The sequence below is a fragment of the Mustela nigripes genome, chromosome 12 (genome assembly GCF_022355385.1).
Source record: "Mustela nigripes isolate SB6536 chromosome 12, MUSNIG.SB6536, whole genome shotgun sequence".
Lineage (NCBI taxonomy): Eukaryota > Metazoa > Chordata > Mammalia > Carnivora > Mustelidae > Mustela > Mustela nigripes.
In genome coordinates, this window is record NC_081568.1 from 57233737 (window position 1) to 57249583 (window position 15847).

The 15847-nt window shown below is 44.3% G+C and overlaps 1 protein-coding gene across 1 annotated transcript in view; it reads left to right on the forward strand.

The window, feature by feature from the left end:
• The window catches only part of TENM2 (teneurin transmembrane protein 2), a 479009-nt gene that overhangs the window by 212241 nt on the left and 250921 nt on the right, over nucleotides 1-15847 (forward strand). The gene's annotated exons all lie outside the window — the stretch shown is intronic.

Here is a 15847-nt window from a genome sequence, read left to right on the forward strand (position 1 = left end):
GTAGCCTTCTAGTCTCTTCCATCCCTGGATTTTAACCCAGGTCTGTGCTCTAAAACGCGTGCAACATGGATTAACTTCCACCAAAAACCGAAGAGAGGAATAGTGACCAGCATTCTGGGAGCATCTTGATTCGAAGGGAACATCTAGCTGAGTAGCCAGCTTATTTCCAGAGATGTGGAACAGAAACAGGATTGAGCAGTCCAGTCATCTCTGTGTGGAATCAGGTCACCCACACATACTGTGGATCTCGCCCACATCCCCTCCTTAGCTTCTGCCCCCTTAGTCTTAACTCAAATTGCGCCACGATTGTGCATCAGGTTCATGTCTCATACCAGCTGTGCTTCTGCGAGCTCAGATTATAACTTAGGGTAGCAGGCTGGTGAGGTTGCTGGGTTATCTTTCTTCCTATGCCAGGGATGTTGGTTTGCATCCATCGGGGCTAGCCCTGTAACTCTGGCAAGCAGTGGATGCGAGAGCTCAGGGGTAGGGCACCCCATGCATATGAGCATCCTGGGCTGGCCACAAAGCCTGATCACAGCTCCTGGCCCCAACAGAGAGCCCTGGTGTTGCTTCTCTGTGAACTGAGCTTACCAACAGCAGAGCTCTCCTGGCCAAGGCAGAGGCCACAGCGATGTTTGTTCAAGTATATTTGAAACACTTGATGGTTCCAGCTTGGTTTCAGGGCAGCTGTGATATGCCTCCCTAGTTGGGCTGCGCCATGTTGCAAAGCAAGCCTATAAAACACCAGCAGAAAGAGGCCAACTGCAAAGTTCTTCTCAGTACTTGTGCTGAGGGAAAAAGGCAATCCTGATCAAGGGACTCTGTCCCTTCTCCCTCAACACTGGGGCTTGCACACTTCCTTCATCCTCAGACAGCCAGTGTGGTATCTTCCAGAGAAGGAATTGGTCCAGGACTTCCCAGACCATTCTCTGCAAGCTTGCCTGCTGGTGAGGGCAGGCGGCCTTGCGTCCCCAGTAATCTGGGGCTCTGCCCAAGGTCATTACTAGCCAAAAACTGATGTGAAGTTGTCACTGTCTTCCATAAGATCGCTATGCGAACCTTAATACAGAAAAATCCATTTTACATTTCTTGCCAGTCGCATCTCCTAGGAATGACACTCGGGGGAAAGGTACCATCTTTATCTGGAACTCTGCAAAAGCCTTGGTGCTATAAACCCCAGCCCCACATGGGGACTGAGGTCTGACATCTATGTACCCCTAATTTAAAGTCATATCTGCTTCTCACTTGCTCTTGATGAAGGATGGAGTAATGGATTGACTTGAGGGAGGGGATAGGGTGTCCGTCGCATGCTCTGCCACTTGTGTAGAATCTTTTACGTCATTAGAGGTAGTTTTGTGTACTTCCCCAGGTAACTGTTCAAGGAGGCATGGTAGAAGCAAATTGAATTGCCTTCAGGGTCTTTGCATGATTTGGCTTTGTGTCAGAAACTTCAAAAAGAGTCCATGAGCTCACTTCTCAGGCTTAATGTTCTGCTGAGCTGATGGGCACCATGGGGAGCCCAGATACAGAAATTGAGGCACTACTCACCTCCGCCAATACCGTCCCCAGTGTACCTCCTACTCTACTTGCCAGAGAGAGATAGATGACTACTGCCTGATGTATTGAGCTTGATAGTTAAAATATAATAGCTTTCTGTAGGGTGATTACATAAATGGGAAACCATACAGTGAGAGTTTAATGTTTTAATTCGGTATGTAACTTGTAAATGATGGATTAGGACACATATTTATCCTCCGTCTGGAGGCTACTGGAAGCTGGACCTGAGCATCTTAGGATGGTTTATTAGATTATCATCTATCATTTTCTATTATGTATGCTTTAGGTAAGATTATTCTTTAACCCTGGAGTATTAAAGCATAGTTGATGACTCAAAACAAGTGATGGTGGGGGCCAGTGTCCCCGGCGGTGATGGTGGCGAGTGTGGAGCCAGAGACCTGCTCTCCAGAGGGGACCGCAACGCTGCAGTCACCATGAGGGGTCATGGCCTTGAATGCTGATCTTGACCCAGTGATCCCATTCTCCTCTGCCTTGACAAAGTTGTTTTCCTTCTGCATCTAAGTTTCCTAAGTAAAATCCGGAAGCATGATGGTTATTTACGTGCAAAAACTCCAAAGTATGGTGAGGATTAATTAATGTGTATAAATCACTTTGAAGATGAAAAGCAGTATATTATTAATTACAGAGCTGCAGGGGCATAAACAGTGCATTATAAACACAGAGAAAAATGCTGTTGGGAGCAATGAGCGATTGTGCCCACCGAGAAAACAAGTCATCAGGGAAGGACAGAAGGGCAACATAAAAATCAAAGCCCTCCTATTAAGGACACCCGAGTTTCTAAGACCTGAGCTCATTCTGGTTCATACATGACTCCGTGTTCGGTAGAACAGGGTAAGTCCTGGAACTGAAGCATCAACCCCGAGATATTTATGGATAGGCACTGGGTTCAGGCCTGCCGGGAGCTGTGACAATTAAGTCAAATTACCTTCCTTGCATGTTCAAACCCATGAAGAGAAGACTCCAGAAATGAGCCACCTGGAAAAGTTCAGCGCCATGATGAGTTCTTCCATACATCCAGCACGCGAGTGAGTGTGAAAGCAGACTTGTGCACATTGGAAGATGTGGGCCTTCACCAACTCAGGAAAGATCCCCCCGTTCCTGCTGACACAACTGGGGACAAAGATCTTTCAGGATGCACTCTCCAGTCAGATTCTTCCTATGCTAGATTCTTCCCGCGTACATAACTTCCTGGAGTAAATTACTCTGAAAAGCTGCATAAACCCCTTGGGGATCATTCTGTGCATCACTCAGCCCCTGGTCCACATGTTTTCTTGGGAGTACTGGCTGTGAAATGCAAGAGAGCTTCCCTCTCAGGAACTTGTCTTACATGCTAGGGCCCCTCAAGTGCTCTCCTGGCCTGCGATGCCAGAAATCCCTCTAGATCCCTCAGTCTCTGAATCATGTAACCAATATAGAATTCCTCCCCTGTTTTATGCCAACTCTACTGTGTCTTTATCCTCATAGCACACATAACAATAACTGATTGGCAACTTCCATTTGTTGAGAACTGTCGGCTTTTTCGTGGAAAGCACCTTTATGTAATTATTAAATGTGAGCCCTACCCGAGCCCCCACCATACGCTCTATCAGAAAATAAAATCAGCGCATTACGGTCATTTTACGGAGTTGATGCTGAAGCCCAGAGTGCTTGCAGTCATGTAGCTGGCTAGTTGCAAGGTAAGACTAGGTCCTGGGTCTCCTGATTACTCTCCCCGTTATTTCCAAATACTGCATGAGACCTAAATGATCCCTTTTGTAGCATCAACTCCCTGAATCTGATTTTATCCTCATTAACAAGGGAGAATAATTAGTTCCTTTCCTTCCCAAACCATCTTCTGTTGATTCCCACAGTGGAGAGAAACCATCTCTCCTCCTCAGTCTCCTAGCCTGTCCTTAGGTGGCTGTTTTCCCAAGCGTCGTCTGTTACAGGGGTCAGAAAACAACATTTTCTGTGCAGCACCAGATCATAGATGTTTTTGGTTTTGAGAGTCATGTGCTCTCATCTCAGTTGTTCGGTTCTGCCCTCCTCTGGCAAGAACCACCATGGCCATGGCCAGACATGGCTGTATGCTGGGAGACTCTAAGTATGGACACCAAAATTCAAATTTTATGTACTTTTCATGTGTCAGGAAATATTATTCTTTTGGTTTAAAAAAAAACAACTTTTTTTAAAGGTAAACTATTCTTTAGCTCCAATGCTGTTGAAAACACACAAACAGGTGGCAGACTGGATTCGGTCCTTGGGCCACAGTTTGCCGACCCCACCTGGATTATATTACTATTCTTTTCCTAAAAATACCTTTTCAGAGTATCTCCATTTTTACAGAAAAGAAAGAAAGAAAGAAAGAAAGAAAGAAAGAAAGAAAGATCTGCTTTCAGCCTAACTAAGGGTCCAACTCTATGTCCACTGTAAATGGAGCAGGTGATTATTTTCTGAGGCTGGCAATCCCACTTTGTAATGAATAATTACACCTCTCTTTCTGATCCAAACCAAAAAGTAGAAAAAGTAGAAAAAGTCACTTTTCTCTTTGAAGACTTTCCAAAGGGTAAAAATGTCTGTCCTAATAGACAGCATGAAACACAGCTTCAACTCTTGGGTGGTATGGAATTGCCAAAAAACTTTGCCACGTACTCCCTCATCGTCAGTCTTCAGTCACCCCGGGTTCCCCCGCAGAATCACTGTCTATTTTCAAATTTGCCTCAGTCCCTGGTGCCTTCTTTATTGGGGTTTCCCAACTTCTTTGTCGGGGTTTCCCAACAGGTGGTAAGGGTGCAGGTTCACTGAAGGACATCTCTGCCTCGTCCTAGGTTAAGGTTGGAAAGATCTGGCTTCCTTAAAAGACACCAAAGTTCTTCAACAGCTACCCCACGTCAAGGAAGAGGGGTGCTCGTGATGGATGACTTCACTGTTGAAATCCAGATAATCCTAGAAATTCTCAGATGAGAGTCAACACAACAGTTCACCATGACACAGAATTCAGACTATCACCCGCAAGTTAAAGACAATACGTAACATATGCTGAGTTTCTGTCAAAAGCTCTTCTCGTGGTTGGGAAGGAAAGGGGGTGGAGGAAAAGATAAGAGCATTTATGTCATCCTAAATTAGTTTTTAGCTCTTCAGATCTCTGCCAAACTAAAATACATATATATATTAGAAAGTCACCTTGTCTTTTTTCACTACAGTAATTCCTGCCAAATATGAAATACTATGTTTTAAGTAAGCTGCTCAACGCTCTGTCTTCTGCCACTCTCACTTTGATCTGGGAAGAACACGGGCCATCAACATGTCAGGATGTTAAAAGTGTGGTAATTTGGGGTGCTTTCAGTTTCTTTTGAAAACAATGAGAGATTATTTTCTATGGAAACTAAAAGCCTACAATGTGTTTAAAGTTGCTACACTTGAAAATTGATATGTTGAGACTCCTACTGATGAATCTGGCGTTCAGAGCTGCTATTTTGTGTATTCCCATCTCGCTGAATGGAGCAGATTTGGGGAAAACATAAAGAAAATGACAGAAAAAAGGATGAGAACAGTACACTTACCCAGCACCTTTGTGAGGCTACAGCCCAGGAAAAATGGTGGCCCTCTCATTCAGACTCACTGTTCTTTGACTATCCAGAGAGGCGCTAAACCCCCTGCACGAATTTGACGACACAGGTTTACCTCCTGTTTCTAAAACGCAAAAGGCTGGTGATTAAATCCGAACAATCCTGCAAGTAACATTTCTACCCAACTCCTCTGCCCCCCGTTGGTCAAATCTTGTAGTGAGCCCCACAGAGGAAGAGGAGACCTGCCCACAGAGAAGTCAGGGGACCCAGCCCTGTTGTCAGCTCCGATGTTAGTAACAGACTTTAGATATGCTAATGTGCTCTTAACCAGATAATGAAGTCCTGTCAGCGCTGACACACTGGTGAGTCTTCGGCAGTGGGGCTCCCATTTCATAATTGCACACCCAATTTCACAGGATCTGTCAATTTATGGAAAGTAAATTAAGTCATTAGCTAGGTCACCATCACCTAGCAGCCATGTGGCAGCATGTGTATCTGTGTCTGACATTCAGGGAAGTTCTTTGCTTTCCCACTACGAGGCACCTGTCGGAAATCAAGGTAGTCATCCACCACGGGACTTTCTCGCCTTTGCTGGCAAGCTCCATGGACGAGGAAGAGGAAACAACACTTGGTCCTTCGTCTGTAGACCATCTTAATGCAAAACCAGGGAAGAGTGCATGGCACACCCCTCAAGCACCATGACAGGGAGTTAGGGCGTCAGTAGAATCCGCCAGCCCATGGAGGCTGTGTCGGGTGAATGCGTATGGAGTATCTACCACCGATCTATCTCTTAACTCACCATTGAAGCCTTTGTCCTGAAATCTCTCTGTGACTGTGTTCTCTCTAGAAGCAGTAACAGGATACTCTGACATTATTGTGTCTCTCTCCACATTCTCAGTTTACTTGACTGGATCACTTAGGGTAGTCACCAAGCACACAGATCCTTTACCTTCCACAGGAAGCCTTTAAATTCCTTCTTAAGTCATGCGTGTGTTTGCTTATTTTTACTTGTTGCATAATTTAGATTTCTGGATATAGCGTCCAATGTACTCTAAGTATTATTTCCTTCTACATTTTTACCCATAACACAACTGCAGAGGTTCTTGCTGCGGTAAATAGAAGAGTACCAGTTGGGGCACCTGGATGGCTCAGTCAGTTCAGCATCTGACTCAGGTCATGATCTCAGTGTTGAGAGATCGAGCCCCACATGGGGCTCGCACACTGGGTGTGGAGCCTGCTTAAGATTTTCTCGCTCCCTCTCCGTGTGCCCCTCCCCCATCTAGGAAGGACAGAAGGGAGGGAGGGAGGGGAAAGAAGAAAAGAAAGAAAGAAGAGAAAAGAACCAGCTCGATGTAACACAAAGCACATGCACGGGCTTTAGTGTCAGATAGACTTGTGTTCAAATTCTGATGTGTATGCTTAAAAGACTTGGGCTTGCTGTTCAATCTCTGTGTGCTTGTTTCCTTACCCAGGACAGTGGAATAGCTCCTGCCTTGTAAAGATGCTTCAGGTGTGGACTAAAATTGTATATATATCTAGCTTTTCTTCAAATGCAGTATGTCCTCAAGTATGTGAAATGTCACTACTGTGCATATCCCAAAGTCCTGACAAGTACTATGCATTTATCATTTTTATTTTGTAACTTGGGAAAGAGGTAGTCACAGACCACTTGGAAGGACATGCAACCATGTGAATTGATAGGTCCATAGTCAGACCGGCAGACCAGTGTGCTGCCTGGCCAGCCACGATTATACAGAATCACCAGTTATAAAATGCATTCTGATTTCAAAGAGGAAAAAAAGGTGAAAAGCTCGGAGTTTTAGCATCACTGAAGTGTGGTGGAACCTGGCACACAATAGAAGCTTATTATGATGATTGTATTGGCTACCACACTCCTTGACCAGGTCCATGGCAAAGTCTGAACCAGATTCTTGGATCATTGTATCTCCAGAACTGTGCCTAACACCTTGTAAGCATCAATAAATGTATTTTGAATTCATAAATGCCGATTAGGGTTAGGGATATGTTGGATCATTTGTTGACAGCATTACCAAGTACCCAGAATCCTTGGTCCCTAATTTCACTGGTTCGCTCATGTAAAAGGAAATTTCTGGTTCCCTGATGCTGTAATTGCCTCTGTTCCCAAATTGCATTTCCAAGTTAGAAAGCAGTTAGGCGACGGAACAGTTAGGGGGGATGTGTAAGCACCACATTTAAGTCCTCTAGCAGGAATCTGTGATTCCCTGAAATCGAGAGAGCTAGCTGAGTGAAACTGGGAAGTGTTTGTGTCTGGCATACAGCCACCATTTGGCACTCATATTACAAAAGTATAGCAGAATTTAGTTGGAGTTCAAGGTGAAGAAGCAAATAATGGCATAAATCTGAAAGTCTGTTGGCTGCTTCCCTGTAAATGAGGATGTGCTAAGAAATGAAGCAATTGCTACAAGGCACCAAATAGAGAAAAGGACTATTATATGGTGAATTAGTTCTGTGTACACAAGCCATGCAGAATCCTTTGTGCTCTGAAATGCCCTACTTAGCTGTGTAGCCTCATACAACAGAAATTTGACCCTGAAGTGAACTTTTAGAACATTTGTATTTTTCTTAAGGTCACCTTAAGTCATACCTCTTGTACCCTTCCCTGAAAATTCCTTTCTAGAAAATTCACATTTTGATTGTTAAGAACAGACACACAGAATTTTTGCCCGAGCCCTTTCTTCATCAAATAAATCACTTATTAAATCGATGTCTCATATTAAGATCCTCTGCATTAGGAGAGCAAATGGTCCATCAACTACATTAACATATTTAATATTACCATAAAAGAGAGGATAATGCATTGCATGTTCCACTAATTTCATTTTTTTATTATCAACTTCTAGCCTTAAATAAATATGTAAATATCAGAATGTCTCAGAAAACACAGCAGTCTGAAGCTACGTGATGATAAGGATAGAGTTTTGCTGAAGAAAATAGTGTCCTCCTTTCTTGGAAAGAGAAGTTTATATGATACATAATATGCATCATCTTTCAAAGGCTTTTCTTCCCTAAAATCCAAAGCTACGGATGAGAAGGGAGGATCTGCTTTGCCTCCAATCTTTGCCTTCCTTTCATCATGACTTGATTCACAGCTGTTAGGGACGGCCCTTCCCTTGGGATGGGTTTTCAGTGGAGTTAGGTCATTTGTAGTAAGATTTGTACAAACCTGTTTGGCACTCCCCTGGGGGCTCTGATCTTTATGAAAGAAAGGCATATTACCTTGCTTTTGCCTTTGCGGTCATGATGCAATCCTATCAGTTCGCTTACTTATATTACACCATGAACGCTTCAGAGGCACGTTACTGAAGTTTAGATTAGACTTGCTTCTATTCCAGAGGGAAAAGTAAGTGGCAGCGTGTCACATGCGTTCTGCTCTTCAGGCCATGAAAAACAAGATGACATCTTGCAAAGAAGTTTGGTGTGCCTTTGAAATTAGAAGCATTGCTGAAAGTGGCTTTAAGGCTACCTTGTGCCCCAAACTTTACAAACCTACACTGGTAGGGCATTCGCTGAGTTAGAGTTCATGTATTTAAATAAGAAGTTCAGTATACTTCCTTGAGAAAGCTCTCTCTTCTCTTGAGAGAATTGTAGATTAAAGATGTGAGAAATCTTTGTGCAGCTTTGTATGGTCATATAATGTATTTTTTATTAATTTAAAATATATTAAATTTATTAATTTTACATTTTTCCATTACACAAGAAATTTTCTTTAGGCAAGTGGTTGGCTGGTCACATTGTACTTGCTAGAACTTGCTGACCCGGCCTCAGAATCTAGGACATTTTTACTCACAATTTTCTCCTAGACCTAGAGTCTCATAAGCAACCCCATAAAATAGAACACTTCATAGGAAAGCTGAGAGAGCCTAGGTAAGTTATGTTTTGCATAAACGACCTGTGCCATGATGTTAAGACATTTGCATTTCATTTTTCCCAGGCCCATCAGGGAACAGAAGCTTCTATACTAAAAACCTTTTTATTAACTCATCAGTACGAGCAAATGGTCAGCCATCCTTTCTTCCCCCTAGAAATGTGAAGTGGTCTAACCATTACACAATAAGAAATTGAGGACATTTGTGTCTATTTTTAGCCAGTCTGTTTTTGTCAAATGAAGGCATTATCTCCTCTTGAATTTACTTTAAAAACTGTAAAGCTTCTCTCAAACAAAGAAGCTTGCCTGTGATTAGCTTATACTTCTCAGGAACACAGCAGGGAAGAGCCAAAAAAAAAAAAGAGAGAGAATATATACCAAAAAGAATGGGTTGGAGTTAAGACAAAAAGTAAAGGAAAAGGCATAAGTAGCTGTGAACAGAGTAATTAGAAAAGCTTTTGAGCAATGCCAGCTATGAGATGCCATCCACTAAGCAGGATAAAACATGGAACAATTAGAAGACACCAAAATGGGGGAACAGTACACCCAGCACATCAAATGACACATAATCTTCTGCATGATTTCTTGAACCAATAAGTCCAACCAAGGTAATGAGATGAAAAGCAATCCATGAGAATTGCTTGGAGGTGCTGTTTCACCCCCTCATCTTACATCATTAAACTTTCGGTTGCCTCATGAACTACTTAGATAAATAACAGTGGACAGCTCAACATTTATCCAAATAAACCAGAAAGCCACCATGATAAAGGAAATTGAATTTATAGACACAGCAGGCCCTTGCCTAATAGATGAGAGTAATGTGTCTAATGTTGAACATCCGTCTGTATTTCAAATACAGTGTATCTTGTGGTGGGGGCATGAAAATCACCTCCTACAAAATGATTTCTTACTAAGGTTGGTTTATCTTCTGTTGGGTCTAATTGATACTCGTGTAATTCCAGTACAGCCTTTGCTACTGCAAATGATATAAGAGAAGGAAAGAATGAATATGCCTTTTGGCTCCCAGGGGAGCATTGAAAGCTAGGCTTAGAAAAATCACTTTTCTCTTCAGATGTGCTGTCTTCAGAATGACCCTTGAAGCTAGGAAGCAAGTGTATTTGCTTTTCAATCAAGCGAGAGCATTCGTGAAAGTCTTCTACTCAATCTTGATCAGAAATGGACATGAGGGAAGAGTATTATTTTATACTACATCCTTTCTTTGCCTTATTTTGCCTCTCTTTATGGTGTAAAGGAAGGTCCAGTAGGAATATCGGAGGCGACCTGACAGTTTTAGCTCCCAACCAAATCCAAAGGATTAGGAATTTCTAACATTTGGAAAGGTTTCCTAATTCCTAACTGGGCATGTCTTATGGTCTCAGATAGGACATGGGTATGCCCAGGCTGGTAGCAACTTACTACTCACCCAAGTCTGGAGGTGGGAGGTTCAGAGGGCTTGGGCAAGGGAGTGGGGCAGGGAAAGAGAAAGGACAGGAGGTCAGCCCCCCTATTTGGCATGTGTGTGAGTGGTGCCCCCACACCACTACTCCTAAAAATCCTGCCCCAGATGTTCGGGAACAGTCTTCAATATATGTACATTTTTTAAACACTTTTTTTTTTTTAAGATTTTATTTATTTATTTGACAGAGAGAGGAACACACAGCAGGGGGAGCAAAAGAGAGAGAAGCAGGCTCCCAGCAAAGCAGGGAGCCCAAGGTGGGTCTCGATCTCAGGACCCTGGGCTCATGACCTGAGCGGAAGGCAGGTGCTTAACCGACTGAGCCACCCAGGCGCCCCCAATAGGTGTACATTTTAATGAAACATTTGGACAGGTACATTTGCTCTGACTTGAAGGAAACTAGCTTCTGACCCTGGTTCCAAAGGTTTAATCTTTCACAGCGTTTGCCTTCACGCAGATGGGAATGTCACCGCTTCTTCCCCTCCCATTCCCTCTTCTACACGGTCTGCCTTTCAGTATCCTCACTGCGAGTCCAGGTGTGTCCTGCTCTGTCAGATTTAATTTTCTTAAAGGAATATACATACATTCCAGTTCACTTAATGTTAGACTTTTTAAAAAACATCCTTTATCCCACTCTTGTCCCCACACCCCCCGCCTCCCTGCCTTGGGTCTTTGGGGTGGGGTGGTCAGGGCAAAAGTATACCCAAGGGCTCACAGTCTTGGCCTTGTCTGGGAGAAAATATCTCTATTTCCTTTGTGGGGATGTGGATGCCAATTGCGTGGTATTTTATTCTTCTCTTCAAAACTGACAGGAATTAAGCCTCTGGAAAGGTCAGCTGACCCAGCAGTGCTCTCTGTATTGTAGTGAAATACCAATGGCTTGTTTTAATGTCAGAGGCAAATTGGAGAGTGGACCCAACTGAAGTATCTGTGACTAAATTTGTCCTGAAGGAAGAAAAAGAATTGTCTGTCACGTTCCCATGACTAAGGGGTTTATTAAACAAGCTGTTGTGTACCCCACCCAGGGAGAAGGCTGTCAAAACATGAAGGAAAAAAAGAGCGAGGGGGAGAGATCACACGGAAGCCAAGCCCCAACTCTTCTCATAATTGCATGTCTGAGTACCTTGGCTAATTGACCCACGCCCTTTGGAATTCTTTCTTGATCACACACTACTGCTGCCTCACCCCTGACCAAACACTTTCCGGTGTCTCTGACTCCTGCAGTAGCAGGACACAGAATGACAGAACACGCCAAAAAACCTGGCTTGTGGAGAGATACCCAGAGTGGACCCAGTTGGCTCTGGGCTTGTCGCTGCACTCTTCCAAACCCATTTACCAGGTCAAACGGACAGCAGGGGTTTTCTTTGTAGGGCTGGTCCAACATCTCTCCCTGGGGAAACGTAGAGAAGGACTCCAGACATGAAAAGCAACAAAATGTGCAAATGTTGTCACGTTTTGGCTGATTGTCATTCATGTGATGGGGCCAAGGAGGGTGCAGACCCTAATGGCAAAGAATCTTCATCGATGCCGAGGGAGAAACAAGTATCACGAGAAAAAGCAAGCATGCACAGGGGCAAAAATACAGGAAGGCGTTCCTTTGAGTCACTGTAGCACATACAGCATGTGTGTGTTTTTTTTTTCCTGAGCATGTAAAGGAGAAGGGGCTCCAGTGAGTGATGGGAGACAATTATCATTTCCACGGGCTTCTACAGAACCAGAAAACCACATGCTCACCCTTGGCCTAGCAAGTAAACGGAGCTCAGACTCCGTGGTCAGCTCAGAAAAATCCTCGGACTTAGATTAAGCCAGTTCTTATTTTTCCACTGTATGATGAGGCTACAGTTTTAGCCCGTCTCTTCACATGCCTGTCCCCAGCCTCCAAAGAGACTCTATCCATTTATCTCCGAAAGCCAAAGAAAAGAGCATGATGTGAGAGGAGGGAGCAAAGCCAGTGGCCCAGGAAAGATGAGTCTGATGCTGAATGGGGAGGGACTTGGAATCTCCCCCTGAGCCACATGATCATGGCAGAGTCCTGAGGATCCGGCCCACCAGGGTGACCCAGGGACCGTGGTGTCTTGACTTAAGGTCTTCCACGTATGCAGAAAGGTTCCCTGCGTCGAAAAGAATTTTGATTTGGGGCTTTAATGCCTTTGAAAGCGCATCAGGAGTAACACTGACATGCTTTCACCATAGCCTTGGAATCCTAAAATAAATAATAGAAAAATTGTGATTTAAAATATAATTCCAAATACTAACCGGGCCCCGCTGCCTAGATGAGTAATAAGCTTCAATAAATGTGTGACAGGCACAAGGCTCTTCAGTATGAAGAGTAGTGAGGCCTCAGAAATAGAAATAGGTTTTTCATTACATGAGGGATTATGTTCGGCCTGACTGTGGAGCCCGTTCGCGGGGCCCCAGCTGCATCTTCTGCCTGCAGACGTATTAACGGGTAATAGTAAAGCGGGCCCGTGCAGCCTGAGACAGCGATTTGTTTTAGGGAAGGGAGAAAGGTCGCTTTCTTCCACTTAAGTCAGGATTAGCATTGTTTATGGCACACTTTCCCTTAAACTTCTAGTCGTCTGTGCTAATGAGGCACAATTGGAGTCGGGCTCCACCTGGGTGCCTGCTCGGATCTGTAAGGAAGCCCGAATGGAGAAATCAGCGTGGTTTGGGGTGCTGGTGGTGACTAGCTTATTTTGACCCACGAATGTGCGCCGACGCGTGCACGTATACATTGCTTTGAAGACCGTACAGTTTTGTTGTTTGATTTCAAGCAAACTCAGCTATTCATCTGAGGCTTTCCTAATATAGGAACTCAAAGCAGCCCCGGGCACACTCTGGCCTCCCTTCTTTTCAGGACTGAGATGTAGGTGTCAAGAAACTGAATTAAGCCCACCCTGCCCCTTTGCAGCCAAGGAAACTATGGGGTCGGGGGAGAAGAGTTGCAGGAGGAGTTTGAGAAAGGTTTGGAGACTTGGGTGTAGAAGCGCACCCATGATGAGGGCAGTTGATTTCACACCGAAATGTGTTTTCTTTTGCACATGCTGTCAACACAGAATTCCCAGCCTCTGTTCATTCTTGACCCACATAATGACTCATTGAAATTTCATAATTCCAGTGTCATTGTTTGCCTGGATCGGGAAACCTAATTTCCCTTACTTTAAGGGTCAGCTGGGCATTGGAGAAGTCCCGTGAAGAAAGCCCTGAATTTAGTTTGGCTAGGTTCCCATCTGAACCCTTAGTAACCGCGTGCTTTAGGGAAAGTCAAGTTAATGCCACGAACCTCCTTTTTCTCAACTGTAAAAAAAACGATTGATAATAGTTATCACGATGGTGGTACTTTTATCGTAGTCTTCCTGTGTGACATTTAATGCAGATATTGCTCTCTATTGATACTTGTGCTGCCTGTGCATTCACTCAAAAGAAAAAAAAAATCACAATGCTAAGGTTTCAATTGAGAAATTGGGCCATTAACGTTTAGAGAAGGGGGAAATTCCCAGGGACTGGCAGAGGCGGGGATGGCTGGGTGGGTGCGGCTCCCGGCCCACCCAGCCCTGGAAGGATGGAGAGAAATGGCCATGGGAATGGGCTGAGAAGCACTGTAGGCAACAGGGTAGGGGAAAGGCCAGAAGTAACAGGGCCTGGTGCAGGGGAGTTGAGGGGCTCAGCCAGTGAGGTGAAGGCTGCTTAGTGAGGAATGGTAGAAAATAGGAGGGGGACGCCTGGGTGGCTCAGTTGGTTAAGCGGCTGCCTTTGGCTCAGGTCATGATCCCAGGGTCCTGGGATGGAGTCCCACATCAGGTTCCTTGCTTGGCGGGGAGCCTGCTTCTCCCTCTGCTTCTGCCTGCCTCTCTGCCTGCCTCTCTATCTGCCTGTGCTCGCTCGCTCTCTCTCCTTCTGTCTCTGACAAATAAATAAATAAAATTAAAAAAAAAAAAAAAAAGAAAGAAAAGAAAATAGGAGGGAAGGTAGACCAGGACCAGATGATGGATGGCCTGGAATTCTGGCAGAAGATTGAACTTGATTAGTTTGGCTATAGGGATGTACCTAAAGTTTGAGCAAGAACGTAATAAAAACTATGCCATGCTATCATGTCAGTTACCTAGTAGATGCTCCGTAAATATTTATTTGCTACTTGACTGAGGATTCAGGACAGACTGGGAAATGGGACAGAAGACAGGGAGACTTATCTAAAGACTCATCGTCATCAGTGAGTCTGTGAATGGGTGAGGGCCTAGATTAGAAGGGGAACCATGGAAACAGAGAAACAGAGTGAATCTCTGAGAGACTCCTTCCAGAGAAGAAAAGGCAGATTTGTGATATGATTTGTGTTGTGTTGACTGTGGAGATGAAGAAAACAGAAATACCCTGATATGTCCTTCAGGTTTCTAACCCAGATCTATCAAGGAGTGGTGTCAAGAATGGTGAACCGAAAAATTAAAAATTAGCCCACCATCTTTAAATCACTATACACTTTTCTAAAAGCACGGTTGGCCCAAACATTTTTTTTATTGGCGTGTAATTCTACCAGCCCTGGCAAGAAGCCATTCTTTTTTTAATGCACTCAGTAAATCTCTGTGCGGTTTCTTTATTATGAGAGGGCCCTTTGATCCAATAAAACCCATCAAGACCCCTTCTGAGGCATTCATTCTGGATTTTGTATGAAAGTCTGTGGAGAAAAAGGAGAGCAGAATTGGGTTAAAACTGAACTCTAAAAGGCTAGCAAAATGCCTCCGTAACCGTGCTCGTACATAGTGCAAATTTCATGAACCAAAAGAGGCATCGGGTTATACACTGAAACTCAGCATACCCCCTTATAAAGAGACAAGCACGCTCCAGGACTTGAAGGCACTTGCCTGACAAATGCAGAATGTGGTCCTGGGAGTCTATACCGTTGCCCTTTTTGATTTGGGGCAGCGAAGCTTACAAATGAAAATCTTCAAAGAAGAAGGTTGCCTTTTGATCAGCTGGTTAGAGGCAGGTTTGAAATTATGATAAATCTGGTGCATATTCACCGTATGAGCAGGTTTCAACTCTAATGCAGCTGCCCGTGTCTCTGCAAATGAGGTTGCCTCACTGTACCCAGGCTGAAGGGTCAGATGGATGAGGTTGGCTGTGGGTTTATGGATCTAGGCGGAGAGGGCCAGACATCAGGGAATGCGCCTGCGCCCTCCTCCCCTCTGCCCTCCCTCTGCGCCACGCCGAAGTCTCCATTTATTTTTTATGCTTTAACATTTGACTGAAGTGCATGAAACACTCTCTTAGATGCCAGGTGCCCAGAGTACAGCCTCAAACAGTGTGCCCAGCTGGGGAATTTAAGCTTCCAAACAACCAAGAGAATTTTGGCCCAAAGGCATT